The sequence below is a fragment of the Convolutriloba macropyga genome, chromosome 10 (assembly GCF_964194025.1).
Source record: "Convolutriloba macropyga chromosome 10, txConMacr16.3, whole genome shotgun sequence".
NCBI lineage: Eukaryota > Metazoa > Xenacoelomorpha > Acoela > Convolutidae > Convolutriloba > Convolutriloba macropyga.
In genome coordinates, this window is record NC_134477.1 from 36,285,396 (window position 1) to 36,301,695 (window position 16,300).

The window sequence follows — 16,300 nt, forward strand, 5'->3', positions numbered from 1 at the left end:
ACAAATTTCTCAGAATCCCCCTGTTGCAGACTTTTGAATTTTGCCCTGGCCGTCCTCAAGTTTGGGTAGTCTCCAATCCTGTTCCTCAACTCAATTAGTTGAATCTGGAGCGTTGGTGCTGGGTGTCCTGCTTCCTGAGCAGGAACTGCGCAGGGAGAATGTAGTATTCGACAATTGCATGACCAGTCAGGAGTGTTGGCAGAATTTCTCTTAAATAAGCGTCATTCCACACATTCGCTTGACAGAGAGCATGGAAGTGTCTCGACCAACGGTCAAAAGAGTTGAAGAACTCCGACGGGAATTTGCTGGGTACATGGGCTTTGGGCCTCCTGTCGCAGGAACCACTGCACCACCGCCACCTCCTCCCGCTCCAACTCCTGGTTGTGCCATCTGAAGCTGGATATCGTCTCCTTCCTCACAGTAGCCTCTCTGGGACCACCACTGTAAGATTGCCTACTGGGTGATCCAACACGTTCTCGGAAGCAAGTCCTTCTGCTGAGCCTCGCGATCTTCTGGTCTTCTCTCGGGTTCCTGTCCTTCTCCACTGCAAGGGGCAACCTCAATTCTGTTGACTATTGGGCTAGGAAGAACAAGAGAGTTGCAGCTCGAAGGATTGAATTGAAGTCTTCTGGAGAGGGTAGCTGGAGAGAGGTCCAAGTCCGTTGTTGAAGCTCCAAAAACTCCGATGTTTCTTTTCCTTATTCCTTAAGTTTAGCCAATCAAAAGCATTGACTTGATTCCTCTATTCCTTTTTTTTCGGTAATTTAAACTGCATGTATCACGAACTTGGAATTAATGGCCCTATCCACAGCATCCTTTCCTATTTTCTTCATGCACACAGAATTCAATCAGAACCACACACCCATATTTCAAGTAAATTTATTTTTAAATAAATTTTACATATTTGTTTGTACTAAATGAGGGGTATGAAATTGGTACTTCATTAAAAAAAGGTAATATAATAGCTTTTACGGTGTAATCAACCACCTGAGTCTCGCTTCTCCGCTGAATTCAAATCATTTCAATTCCTATCCAATTTTTGTTATGTATTTTGTTTGGTTTATCAATTTTGACGATTTGGTGGAGCTTGGATCAACTACGAATGGAGACAACCAAAGGAGCAAGAATTCAGCAAGATCATTGGGTCAGTAGTAAAAAAAATCAAAACTTAAAAGACAATTGTAGACCGTATATAAATATACTTTGTTCGTATATGTTGGTGAATTAATCTTGTTTTAACTTAATCCCTAAGTCAAGCGAATAGCGCTTGACTCCGGCATAATTTTAGTACTTGAGGTTATGCAGTAAGTAATAGTGTGTTGCAGTAAGTAATATTGGATTTAATGGAATTAAGGTTTCTTGCAATTCCATGGCCATCATCAAACAGATTCTCTACCTTTTTCAGCCGACAATTTGTTTAAACCAGAAAACTGATGCACTATCTGATGAATCTGTGTCAGAACATTTTTTTCTAACCGAAACTTGTTTGCGAATTTAAAGATCTATGATTGAGTTTTCTAACAAGAAATTGCAAATCTAGAAATAGGAAGTTCAAAAAAATATTTCACAAAAAAGAAGTTCCATTAATGTTCATGTCCTCTTTCTGAGAACCTCGCCATTTCAATTATCGGACATTATCACCAAAAAAGAGTTCAAGTTTTTTTTGCCACTGATGGAAATATGTGACATCTTTCCGATTATCTCTCAACCCGGGTCGGAACCTCGCCTACAGTTGTATACGGTTCCCTCGCAGAGGAGCTAAACATTATACAATTTTTGAAATCTTTGAAATTTGATTCAGTTTTACATAATGACCTCGTATGAAGCCAAATATACAGGCTAGCGCCGTTTATAAAAACTGATAACTTCTCTTTTTTAGTCAAATTTAACATCAACTATCATCCCTTAAAAAATCATCCCTAAAGGTTATTTAACTAAGTTTTTGCATGTTATCAATAAGAGGTCGTGTAACGCACCCACGTACTCAAGAAAGCACGCGTTTACGCATCCACACACGTTCGCACACATACGCAAACTTCAAAAACCTTGTTATAAACCAATTATTTATGTCGAACCAATTTTACCAAAGCTTTTGAAAGAATGGATGAATGCACGGCAGAAAAACGGTAACACTTGGCAGAAATCTGCACCTGTTTGGCAGATATGACATATGGCTGTGGACTTTTTGGTAAAATGCTTGGGACTTCAACCGAAATCACAATCATCAAAAATCAAAGTTGGTTTACATTCTCGCAAGTATTAACTTCGGATTCAGTTATCCGTTAATTGATGGTGCAGATAAGTATCCGAAAACTTCAGAGAGACCTTTAGGCCCACAGTTTGTGATTAAGTTTGGGTAGTTATCTGAGCGTTAAAATGTAGAAATCCCTTTACCCTAATACGTTTACAAATAATGATGCAAACCAAGAAACGCAAAAAAAAACCGGCCAGCGAATATTTATTATTTATATGCTGCTCTAGTCGATAGTTTTTATTTCAGAAGTTTTCTCGGTATCTGCAAAAAAATCTACTATGATTTGAAAATTCATGCCAAACTCTGTTGAATTGTTCCGACCCAACTTGTGGGGGGGGGGGCGGAGCCATATACTCAAATGGGTTTTTTTTGTTCAGACAATTTTGACCGATCGAGATATTCAACGTAGATAAATGTGACTGGTATCAATGAAAACCTCGTCCACCGTAGAATTCAAAAAAAAAAGATTTTTTTAAATTTCATTTCTCTCGAGGAGGTATCGGGGATTGAAGTTTTGTGTGAACACGGAATATTTGGCATGGTTTTGTACACTTTTAGTGTAATTTTTCTTCAAATTGAGATTTTTTCTATAGAAATAGTATTTCAAAATTTCCTTTCAGGCCAAAACATGAACCAATTTTGTGTTCCTAATAGACTAAAGACGATAAAAAAAGCTAGTTCTGGTCTCATAGGGAAGTTCACAATAAAAAAAACTCGAATTCTATTAGAGAGCTCTTTTTTTAGAAAACATTCATTTTTTTGTTTTTTCAAGTCACCTAGAGATTAGTTACTTTTCATAACGCTGTTTTGTTAAGGGCAAATCTCAATCACAATCAAATAAAGCCGAGTAGACAAAAATTCGTTTTCAAAGAATTGCTAATGTTCTTGGCTTCGACTCTGAGTTTTCGTAATTTTTAGAGAAATTTAGATTTTCTTTTTGAGGTTTTATTAAATTCTTGGAGTTCTATGGCAATGACTCATTAACTAAAACAGATTTTTTTCAGTAATGAGCATTATTCTAACCTATCTAGCTAGGGCTTTAAGTGGACAGCTAATGGAATAAAGAGCTAATAAAAAATTCAAAAACTAATTTTCGAAATTTTTACTTTTAACCAGTCATAAAATTTTTTTCTTGAACTGTAAGTCAATATCCGTAATAAAAAGACCCTCATCTTTCCTTCTGCAACCAAATTTAATCTTTTAAACGGTTTTGTCTTCTAACTATTGGTTATATGGCTTCATAACCACCAGACTTCAAAAAAATTTTGGACATTTTTGTATTATTGTTTACTTTAGAAATCTTACCATAATACCCAAATACTGACATCTCCCAATTGCTTAGAAAATACGTTCAATGGATCACAGATAAAGTTTTCAGAGAAAATATTATGGTTTAAATTGACAATTTCTTCTCGCATTTTTCTACTGAGTTTTTGATCTTTGCCTGTTTTTGATTCAGGGCAAGTCTGAGCGTATTTACTGACTTTCGTTGAAAGCTATTGAAATTAATGTCTGTTGAGACTTTTAAAAAATTCGAAAACACTTTTTTGAACAATTACCAATTTTAAACATTTTTTCGTGAATTGTTAGTCAGTCTCAGTATTAAAAAGAACTCTTTCCCTTCTTTTGCGACTTAAATTAATCTGGCTAGCGGTTTTATCTACTGACTATTGGTTATATCACTTCAATGCTGCAAGAGCTCAAAATTTTTCTTTTTAATATTTTGATTTTTTCGTATTATTGGTTACGTTTGAAATACTTGATCTTATCTTATTGTTAATAACTCCCATTTGTTTAGGGAGGGCGTTCAATAGATTACAGATAAAATTTTCTGAGAAAAACTTATGGCTTACACGGCTTCCATACTTACATCTCGCACTTTTCTACTGAACTTTTTTGCCTGTTTTTTGTTGTTATTTTCATAGTGATTAGACTTATTTTGTTTTCCTATTGATTATTTATGCATGACAATCATCTTTTTTTTCTCGCATCAGCGCATATCTGAGCGTATTTATTGACTTCCATTGAAAACCATTGAAATTAATGGCTGTTAAGACTTTAAAAAATTTTTTCGAAACGATTTTGTGAACATTAACCAATTTTAAACTTTTTTCGTGAACTGTTAGTAAGTCACAGTTTTATTTTTTTAAAAAAATAAAACTTTTGTTGATAATATGCTGTCATTGGCGTTTTGGACAATATGCGTTTTCAGAAAAGTCCTTTTTTGATTGATCAATATTCCTAACTCTTTTTCTTTCTTTCGGCACAATCGCGTAATATCGGATCCCATTGGTTTTCAAATGTGGCCCAAGTAATTTTTTTTATCTCTAAAAATAAATATATTAGTTGAATTAGTAGAAGTAACAATTGAATTAAAAGTACATAATAATCAGATAATAGCTAATGATTTTAATGGTATCAAGAATTTGCGTTTTCGCGAACCGTTTGTAATTTTTTGAGTTTTGCTGCATCTTTAGTCCCTTTCTACGGCTTCCTCTAACCAAAGGCAGGTTGTTTTTGTTTCGTAATGACTTTTTTTTAATTTATCAAGGTTTATTTTTTTTAGAAGCCAACAATTTTTAAGACTTTTGGAAATTCTTGATTTAAAAAGTTGATTGTTTTTTGAATTGCGCTTTATTGCTCGTTCTCTTTGTCGGCTTGTTACCTATTCTCATTAGGAAAAATTTCTTCCTGCTTTATAGTTGGCAAAACGTAAATTTGTGTAGTTAGGGTTTTATCTGAATGAATTTTGAAGTTGTTACTATGTGCTTTTAATTTTGATATTCAGTTTTTGCTTTCTGATTTTGCTTACTTTGTCGTTTGTTTTTATTTTCTCGTAGTCTCATTAATGGCAGATATTTTTGGCGCTGTAATTAGTCATGGCATCATTTTTCACAATAATTTCAACGCTGACTTTAGCGGTAAAATTGCACAAATTCGCCGCTCAAGTTAGTGGTGAACTTACATAATTTCATCGCTTAGAAAAAAATGTTAACATTGTGTGAGATCAGCAAAATATGCGGAGAAATTAATATGGAGTAATGGAGGAATTGTTAGAATTAACCTCCCACTAAAAATACCACTGAGTTTTACATCTTTTTGACGTTTTTAAGCGCATATTTTATGTAATTTCACCACTAGAGTAAGCGGTGAACATGAAAAAAAATCACCACATTTCACCTCTAAAATATATATAATTTCAACGCTAAAATTCGCAACCCTTACAAAAATTCATCGCGCAAGTTTTCCAGAAAGTAGAGCGAATTTGATTTAGATTCGAAACAAAAATACTAGAAAATAGTGAGAGAAGGCGGAGTGCAAGAAAAATAGGATAACACACAGGAGGTTAGAGGTTCGAACCCTTTTAAGGGCGGTGAAATTACATATTTTAGCGATGAATTGTGGTGAATTTTTGTAAGATCAGCGCTTACTCTAGCGGTGAAATTACATAATTTCAGCGCATTCACCGAAAATTTATGTAAAAAAATTGCAGTGAAAAAACAAATTTTCACAGTATATTTTACATATCGTTCCGGTTTTTTCTAAACCGGGTAGGAACCTTGCCTACAGCTGTATACGGTTCCCTTTCATTGGAGCTAAATATTATACAATTTTTTGACATCTTGGAATTTTGATTCATTGTTACATATAGACCTCAAATGTAGCCAAATATAAAAGCTAGCGCCGTTTATAAAAACTGAAAACTTCTCCTTAATAGTCAAATTTAACATCAATTTAACCTAATAAAATCATCCCTAAATGTTAATAAACTAAGTTTTAGCATCAAGATGCTATCAAGAGGTCGTCTAACGCAGCCACCTACTCAAGCAAGCACGCGTTTGGGCAAGCGCACACGCTAGCACGCATACTCAAACTTCAAAAGCCTTGTTAAAAACCAATTATTTTTCCAATCAATTTTACCAAAGCTTTTGAAAGAATGGATGAATGCACGGCAGAAAAAACGGTAACAATTGTGAGATGTCTGCAAATGTTTGGCAGATACGAAATATGCCTCTGGAGTTTTTGTTAAAATGCTTGGGACTCCAATCGAAATATAAATCATCAAAAATCAAAGTTGGTTTACATTCTCGCAAGTATTTACTTGGGATTCAATGATCCGTTAATTGATGCTGCAGATATGTATCCGAAAGCTTCAGAGATACCTTTAGGCCCACAGTTTGTGATTAAGTTTGGGTAGTTATCTGAGCGTTAAAATGTAGAAATCCCTTTACCCTAATACGTTTACAAATAATGATGCAAACCAAGAAACCAAAAAAAAACCGGCCAGCGAATATTTATTTTTTAAATGTTGCTCTAGTCGATAGTTTTTATTTCAGAATCTTTCTCTATATCTGCGAAAAAACCTACTATGATTTGAAAACTCATGCCAAACTCTGTTGAATTGTTCCGACCCAACTTGTGGGGGGGAGCGGAGCCATATACTCAAATGGGTTTTTTTTGTTCAGACAATTTTGACCGATCGATATATTCAACGTAGATAAATGTGAGTGGTATCATTGAAAACCTAGTCCACCGTAGAATTAAAAAATGAAAAAGTTGTTTTTAAATTTCGTTTCTCTCGAGGAGCTATCGGGGATTGAAGTTTTGTGTGAACACGGGATATTTGGCACGGTTTTGTTCATTTTTAGTGTAATTTTTCTTCAAATTGAGATATTTTCTATAGATATAGTATTTCAAAGTTTCATTTCAGGCCAAAAGATGAACTAATTTTTTGTTCCTAATAGTCTAGGGACAATAAAACCTAGTTTTGGTCTCAGAGGAAGTTCACTATCAAAAATTCGAATTCCATTTGAGAACTCTTTTTTTTAGAAAAATTTTCATTTTTTTTGTTTCTTTAAGTCTCCTAGAGACTAGTTACTTTTCATATCGCTGTTCTGTTAAAGCTAAAACTTCAACTTCATTCACATTCAAATGAAGCCCAGTAAACAAAAAATTTGTTTTCAGGGAATTGCTCATGTTTTCTTGGCTTCGACTCTGAGTTTTCGTAATTTCAAAAAAAAGGGTATTTTGATTTTCTTTTTTAAGGTTTTACTAAAGTTTTGGAGTCCTATGACATAGACTCAATAACTAACATACATTATTTTCAGTTATGAGCATTATACTATTCCATTTAGCTAGTGCTTTGAGTAGACAGCTAATGGAATAAAGAGCTAATAAAAATTTTGGAAACAAATTTTCGAATTTTTTTTTCTATTAACCACTCATAAACTTATTTTCGTTAACTGTGAGTCAGTCTAGTCTCCGTGAAAAATAAACCCCTCCTCTCACCCGCTGCAAACAAATTTAATCTGTTCAGCGGTTTTGTCTTCTAACTATTATTTATATGGCTTCAACACCATAAGATTTCAAAAAAAACTAAAATTTTTTTAATTTCGTATTATTGTATATTTTGGAAATCTCATCACATTATCCGTTTTTTGATAGCTCCTAATTGCCTAAAGAAGAGTTTCAATGGGTCACTGAGTTTTTGCACAATTACCAATCTTAAACTTTTTTTCGTGAATTGTAGGTCAGTCTCAGTATTAACAAGAACTCCTTCCCTTCTTTTTTGACTGAAATTAGTCTGGCTAGCGGTTTTATCTTCTGTTCATTGGTTATTTGACTTCAATGCTACAAGAGCTCAAAAAAAAACATTTTTAAATTTTTTGATATTTTCCTATTAATGGTTACGTTTGAAATCTTTAATCTTAACTTAATATTTATAGCTCCCACTGCTTTAGACATATTGTGATGTCCTACTTATTATCTATGCATGACAAGCATGGTTTTTCCTCCATCAGGGCATATGTGAGCGTATTTATTGACTTCCGTTGAAAACTATTGTACTATATGGCTGTTAAGATTTTAGGAATAATTTTTCTTTTTGAACATTAACCAAACTTTTTTCGTGAACTGTTGGTCAGTCTCAGTTTTATTTATTTCAAAAATTAACATGTCGTCATTGACATTTTGGACAATATTCATTTTCTTAAAAGTTTTTTGAGTGCTCAATTTTGGTAATTCTTTTTCTCTTCTTTCAGCACAATCTTGTAATATCAGATCCCACTGGTTTTCAAATGTAGCCCAAGTAATTTTTTTATTCTCTCAAAATAAATCTTTTAGTTGAATTAGTAGAAATAACAATTGAATTTAAATTACATAATAATCAGATAATAGCTAAAGATTTTAATGGTAACAATAATTTGTCTTTTCCCAAATCGTTCGTATTTTTTTCAGTTTTGCTGCTTCTTTAGTCCCCTTCTACGGCTTCGTCTAACCAAAAGGCAGGTTGCTAATGACTTTTTAGTAATCAATAAAGGAATATTTTGATAAAAGCTTTCAATTTTTAAGACTTTTGAATGAAATTTCTTGATTTAAAAAAACGTTGTTTATTTTTTGATTTTCGCCTCATTATTCGTTCTCTTTATCGACTGGTTACCTAGTCTCATTAGGAAAATTTTCTATCTGCTGTATAGGTAGGAAAAATAACTTTGTGTAGTTGAGGTTTTATCTGAATGAGTTTTGAAGAAGTTACTAGGTGCTTTTAGGTTAGATGTTCAGTTTTTGCCGTGAATTTTTTGTTTTTGCTTACTTTGTTGTTTGTTTTTTTCTCGTTGTCTCACTAATGGCAGTTGTTGTTGGCGCTGTAATCAGGCATGGCATCTTGTAATTCAATTAGCACTTAGGTTTTGTAACGATTGTTTTAAATTTAAACATCAATTTTTTCTATTTCTTCATTTGGTGGACAATTAAGTCGAAAATGTAGATGAGCTCGGTTCGGAAAATCATGTGTGGACGCACATTAACGAACCTCCTTGTTCTTAATCTATGATCCGTAAAAACTTGTTATGGATCCACAAAAATAATGCATTGAGGTTTAAAGCACAAGTGAACACATCGATTATTTTGCTACACTTTTTACAGTAATATTCAATAATCGACTGCCGTTTCAATAACAACAATAACTTAAATTAAGAATGAAATAACTTGCCACCAATGAATGAGAATATCTGGAACAGTGGCGGGATCTATTCTGATTCGGCCCCCAGTGGTTTTTATGACTCCCCTGTTATAACTTTTGTGTTGTTATATAGCACGTTACTACGTTAAAAAGTAGCACGCGCCTAGGGTTTTACGGTTAAATGCCCATCACTAAGCTGGGAAGGGGCTGGACCTAACAGAATACATCTCAGTGGAGAATCTCAGCTTTGTATTAGGTTATCTTTTTATGCCAATATTTTGTGTGCACTATTTATATAACAACCGTGTAACAACCGTGTGGTATTCAATCTTACCATGCAAGGGAAGAAACGTAACCAATGTCAGTAACCATTGTCAAATAGTAGCAGGCAGTTGCATGTGGGGTGGGGTGATCCTGTTTATGTCTGTGAATGTCATTAACATCCCCAATAGCATAACTAACAACAGCTGTCAGTGAAGATATCAAATCGGACAACATTATCATGGAAACTATTTTCCTACCTGTATTATTTAAATTTGCAATAAAGAATGGTGGTATGATAACAAACGGGGCAGAAATTATAACAAAAATTCCCAATGTTGTGTAGCTGAAAGCTTTGAAGTTCCGCAAAAACGCGACATTTACTTTCTCAGAAGCGTTGAATTGATAAAAGTTGGTAGGGTCGCAAATTTTTCCTGCTTCCATATTCGAAAGTATGCAAACTTAGGTTTCTGAAACTGACAAAAACAAGAGTTTTGAAATTTATGTTGTAAGGTATCAAAGTTTGAACAACGGTATCGAAAGTTCACTTTCTTTCATCCAAAAGCAAATGTCAGCTAAACAAACAAATACCTCCTTGAAAGTAATAAATTCACTCGTACTTAATTAATTGAATAGCCTAAATTGTTGCTTTGATGTCCATTATTGCTTTGATTGCATCTTTATCTTAAACGAGCATAAAAAGACTAGATTTTATAAACGAGCATAAAAAGGCTAGATTGTAAATTCTGGATTAACAATGGTTCCCTAGTTGGGAAATGTCTCAACTAGGGTTAAGTATTGAAATACTCTGGGTGGCCAGCCCGGGGAGCTGTACATTTTCTTCAAAATAAAAATTGATTCGAATCCTTTAAACTCTTGAAAGACTGATTCCTGACCACATCTTTCTTCAATCCAATCTCTAGGCAAAAACTATTTAGTTATTATTCCCCAGTGGAAAACTTGTAGTCATAAACGATGTTAAAATTACGCGTTTCTGAACGCCATTTATGATAATCTGCACTGCCCCAGCATTAGGTTTCTTTTTTAGTATTGAACTGAACTATAATTGTTAAATTGTGAGCAACATAATTTCGAGTGATACGAAAGAGTGCTCTTATATCTAAGCCCATTTTCAAACTAAGGTTCTAATTTTTTATCTTCAATGAGTTTTTTAAATTTAGTATACACAAAAATTGAGAAGTTGCGCCAAAAACTGGACTGCTCAACTTACGGGCACCAGTTTTTAGCAATGAAATTTCAATCAAATTTGTAGCTGAAAAGCTTTTTCTACTCTGATTTGTCCCAGATTATTGTCAAAACTCACTTTGTTTAGTGACTGGTACGGAAAATGGATGGTCTACAAAAAATCGTAAATTCAACATCTTGTGCAAGCATAAACTCTGTCATAAATTAGTATTACTGCGACGATACAACTGAACAATTTGGCAAAAAATGGAGGAAAAAAGGAGACAAAAACCTAAAGAAAATGGCAGATTGTTAGAAAATTATTGGTGTTTGAATAAAAATTGTTTTGAACTCAAAGCAATAAATGAATTAGATAATGTCCCGGGTTGGGTTCTCACTAGTATCCACTAGTGGACCACTAAAATTCCACTATACAACTAATACCGCTGGTAATTCATCGGAATTCCAGTGTAGTAAAACTTTTATTAGTGTTCCAATGAGCGAAATAACATTTTTTTTTCAAGATATTCATTATTCAGGTTTTATTACGCTATGTGTTTATATTTCTTGATTTTATAATGTGTTTAAAAGTGTTTGTAAATTTTATTTTTCCGTTTTTGGCGGATTTCTTTATAGGCAGTACTGAATTTGTATTTTAAGAACGCTATAGGACATGGCTTGGTCACCCTGCCCAAACTTGAGCCATGAACATCGTTCAAATAACATTCATAAATCTTTAAAAACTTTTATGGTGCAATTGGTGATTTATTTGTACATGCGAGTACGCAAAACTCATTTGAAAAGTACTCATGAGTCTTTAGATGCCTCGATTATTTCCCACGAATGTTCCATTAGTTGTCGCACTAATGTTCAACTAGTGTCCCTCTAATGTCACAAGAAATTTCAACAAGTGTCACACTAGTGTCCCAGAAAAATTTCACTGGTAGTGCCCACTAAAGAATGGTAAACAAAAACTAGTAATTCACTCGTGTTGTTCAGAGAAATTTTAGTGGACCACTAGTGGCAATCTGTGGTACACGGACCCGAGTTCGCATTAGAGGGCGAATGGGACTTGCCATTAACGAAAGTATGAGACAATACACAACAAATCAAATAACAACAACAACATTAGTTACAACAAAAATTCAATTTCTTTTTTTCTAAGGAAGGAAGCATGAAACAGCAAAGACTATAAAAGCTCTAAAAAAAACCAAACTAAACTAAACGAATATTTTGCATTTCACTAAAAAAATTGATCTGAGATCTGGCCTTAATGAGACCAGGTAATACGTAGTCAAAAAACCCCAAAGGAAAAAAGGATCACTTACTTCTTTGAAAACTATTAAAGTCGTGAAAAATACTGGCTATCAACTGAAACTATTAAATAGCTTCATAAAATGTCCAATCAAGACGTTTTTAGACCGTTCATTATGCGTGACAAATGAGCAATAACCGAAAAAATGGAAAAATCTGATTATGAGATCAATAAAAAACCACAGCTTAAAATTGCCCTGAACAGTCACTTTTAACCTACTCGATTGAGGATGCGACCTCTTGTTGTTAGTAAACTAAAAACTGTCAGAAACATGATATAAAAATTGGAAGAGCTCAAAATGTCATTGTTTATTCTAAAAAAAAAACAATTTTAAAAGTCATGACAACCATAGTTTTCAATTTAAGTATTTTCGGTAGATTAAACTGTAAACTCTTAGGAAGTCAATTTGACCTACCATTGGTGAGAATAAGTATGAAAGCAAAATAACAACGATTACAGGCAGTACTCGAACTTCATAAACAGTTCTACTGCAATAGATTGCTTAGGACATAAAAACCACGAGTTTTTCACTGAAGTTATAATATATAATCTTTAATTTTCATGTCCGCGTAATTGCAAAATATGGAAAATTGGTTATTGTTTTTGAAAGTCTCTGAATCATAATGTAACATAAAAAGCAAAAACTCTAAAAAAGAGATAACACCCCAAATACAATCTAACAAATTATTGGATTGTAGCAATCCATAATTAGACAACATTTAACAGTGATATTGCTACTTGTCCAAAGGAAACACGGAACTATTCCGACTTCAACGAAATAGAGAACTTGACAAAAAAGCTCAACATATCATAAATAAGTGATCATTTTGTAAAATTATCAAGTTCTGTTGTCGAAAACCAGCTAATTTTTGAGGCCAGAAAAAATTAAGACCATCTTTTTGGTTTTATATATATATATATATATATATATATATATATATATATTCTACGCTCGCCGGTCTTTCTAATAATGGCACCCGCATTACTGTCCAATGAATTTATCGATCAGCCGAAATTGGCCGAACAAAAAGCAACTGAGCATAGCAGTTCTATCTCCACTGAGAAGAGTCAGATCAAAAATAAATTGTTCTGTATGATCGACACCATACATCACATTAATCAATGTTCCATACTAAAACAAGCACAAGTTGATCATTGAAGAGAGAATGCGTCTTTGTGATGCTTCATTGTTCATCAAAACATCTGAAACAGATATAATATCAATACAGTGGGATCTGAGCTAACTACCAAAGCTCAGTCTAATCATCTTAAAATAAACTGTGGTTCTTGAATTGCAGAATTTAAATTTTTGATTTTTGATGCAAAACGTGAAAAACAGCATTAATTGTTAACATAATATTAAGTTACAGCAAAAATTCTTTTAGTCGGAATTGGTTGTAATGATTAAAATATTCAAAAGATTTCACCTAGATCTGAATGGAAAAGCAGTTTCTGAAAACGCTGCTCACCAATTAGAGCTCTGTGACGGCCGTGTATAGTGTACCCAAACTACGAGTACACTGAGTGATGAACAATACGTTGCTTTAGTTATGTATGTGGTTAATTAAGCTACCTTGCACGTGTGAAAACGTATCATGCAAATAAGTTTGTCAACATTGTTATTTCACGCATCTGTGGTGGCCATGTATAGTGTAATCGACCTACATACATAAGTATGGTATTATTTAAGCTATTTTTAACGTGTGAAAACGTATTATGCACTTAAGTCTGTCAACATTGTTATTGCCTGCATGCTGTTTACGCATTCATGCTCTATTTATTCTACATGAATTTTGGGACGGTTTTTTAACACGGCACTTTTACCTTGTTTTTTTCTGTTATAACAATTTGATAGAAGATCACTAATCTCAAGCCAAACTGCTACTCCCGGGTCGTGGTTTTGCGGGGAATTTTCGTAAGAAATGCGATGAAATGCGGTTAAAAGAATTTCACCGCGTTTTTCTTGCATATTTTTGCGGTGAATGCGGTGAATTAATTATTTTCACCGCATTCTCAGTGTTCTGTCAAAAAAGGAGCTTCCTTACACGGGTTCGAACCTTTGACCTCCTGCATACCTTCACCTGCCCAATCCACTGCACCAACTCTCACTGACTGCTATGATAATTCCCGTGAATCTAATTGAATTTAAATCAGATATAGAGTAAACGTTGGAAAGCACTTGCCGTGAATTTTTGTAAAAAATGCAGTGAATTTCGGTGAAGTATTTATTGTCACCGCATTCACCGCAATCACCACATTTCTTACAAAAAGTCACCGCATTCACCGCATTTCTTACGAAATTTTACCCTAAAACCTCGACCCGGGCTCTATTCATTTACCATATGGTGCAGTCAACAGTCAAAGATCTTTCCCTCACCCTGTCCGAATTCGAACCATTTTAGCAATGCACCGCATAGTGTCCCCTCTTTAATGGAAAAGTGGCAGAATGGAATTAGAAACGAACTGCTTGCATGAGAACACATCTCTTTATCAACCCTGCCAGGACAAAAGACTACGGACGTGACACTCCCGTTTTTGAGTCAATTTGAAAAGATCAAATCTTGCATCCAACTCCAATCACAACGCAAAACTCGTAACAATTTTATGGGTTTGTATTTTAAGCTTCGAGGGGTACCAAAAATTACGTTTTCCGAACTTAAGTCACTCATAAATGAAATGCAAAAAATCTAATAAATTTGTATGGATTGTCAGATCCTCAAAAACCAAGACCGAGGACAAAAATCAGTTGTCGAGAGCAGCACACGAATTGGTAGACGAGGCAGAAGTGTCAATCAAAAACGACATCCTGAATTTCAACTTCAATGTGAACCATAATTCAGCAACGTTTTTCGCGGATGGCTACACCATTATGTGCATCGCATAGACCAACTTATCTCCCATAACCCCATTATGTAGACAGAAACTTCGAAATATTAAAACTAGGGTTTTTGCATATCCGGGAAGCCGAGCAACAATTGCGATCAAAGCTCTAGTTCTCTATATACCCCATTCATGTTCCAATACGTCGTGGAATCCCAGTGAGATCACTAAACTCAAAACGTTTACAAATGAGCAGATCTCTTTTTTGTGATTTTTAACATGACCAGTCAAGTCACTAGGTTGAAAGTTGGTTTAAATCGTAAAGACGTAAAACAGGCCTGTATTTGTTTATAACAAACATGTTCACCTTGTACGTCTACAGTTATAGCGCTTTTGATGTACTCAGGTACCGCGTTTGGTTATCTCAAACAAAATAAGTGGGAGAGGATATGGCAGGTGTTTCATAGATGGCAGGATTGACAGATTTTGGAAATGAATAAAAAATCTACTCCATTTGTGCGTTATTTTGATTTCGTCCCACTTTTCACAACATTTCAAGCTGCTGTATTCGATTAAAAAATTTATATCAAAGGAAAATGTTTATTGATTCTGTTCCAGTTCACAGGCATGCAGAAGCACAACCTCAGGTTTAGGAACCGACTAAGAAATTGAGATTCATTTTTTGTTGATTTCGTTGTGAAAAATGACTCAGACATTTTTTTTCGAATAATTTGTTTCGATTTGCAAGCTTGCATCTTTTCAAGTGGAAGAGACCTGCTGTTGCACTATGTGATAAGTCACTATTATTCAAAACATCTACTAATCCATTTTACAAAATAGATATTATGTCTATACAATGGGAACTGTGCTTGCAACCAAAGAGCTTATTTTATTCTATTTAAAATTAAAATGTGGTCTATGAACCACAGATTTTGAAATTTTTCATACTTGATGCAAAATTTTACAAACTGTTTGAATTTTTTTCATTATGTTAAATTACAGCTAAAAATCTTTTAGTCGGAATTTTTTGTATTGATAAGAAAATCCGAAATGAATTAATTAAATCTGATTACAAAAGCAGTTGCTAAAGACGTTGAACACCAATTAGAGCTCTGTGGTTGTCATGTATAGGGTACCCAACCTACGAGTACACTGAGTTTTGAGCAATGGCGTCACTTTAGATATGTATTGTATTATTTAAGCTACCTTTGACGTGTAAGAACGTATTATGCAATTAGGTCTGTCAACATTGTTATTGCCAGCATAATGTTTATGCGTTCACGTTCCTTCATTCTACGTGAACATTAGACGGTAATTCAAAATTGTACTTCTACCTTGTTTTTCCTATTAAAGCATTCTGATAGCAGACCACTTTTCTCTGACATACTAAATTTCCCTATCTTCTGGCTAAGGTTCTACTCTGTTTATTTACCATATGGTGCAGTTAGCAGTCAAAAACCTTCCCCGCACTCTTTCTGGAATAGAATCGTTTTCCCAATGCACA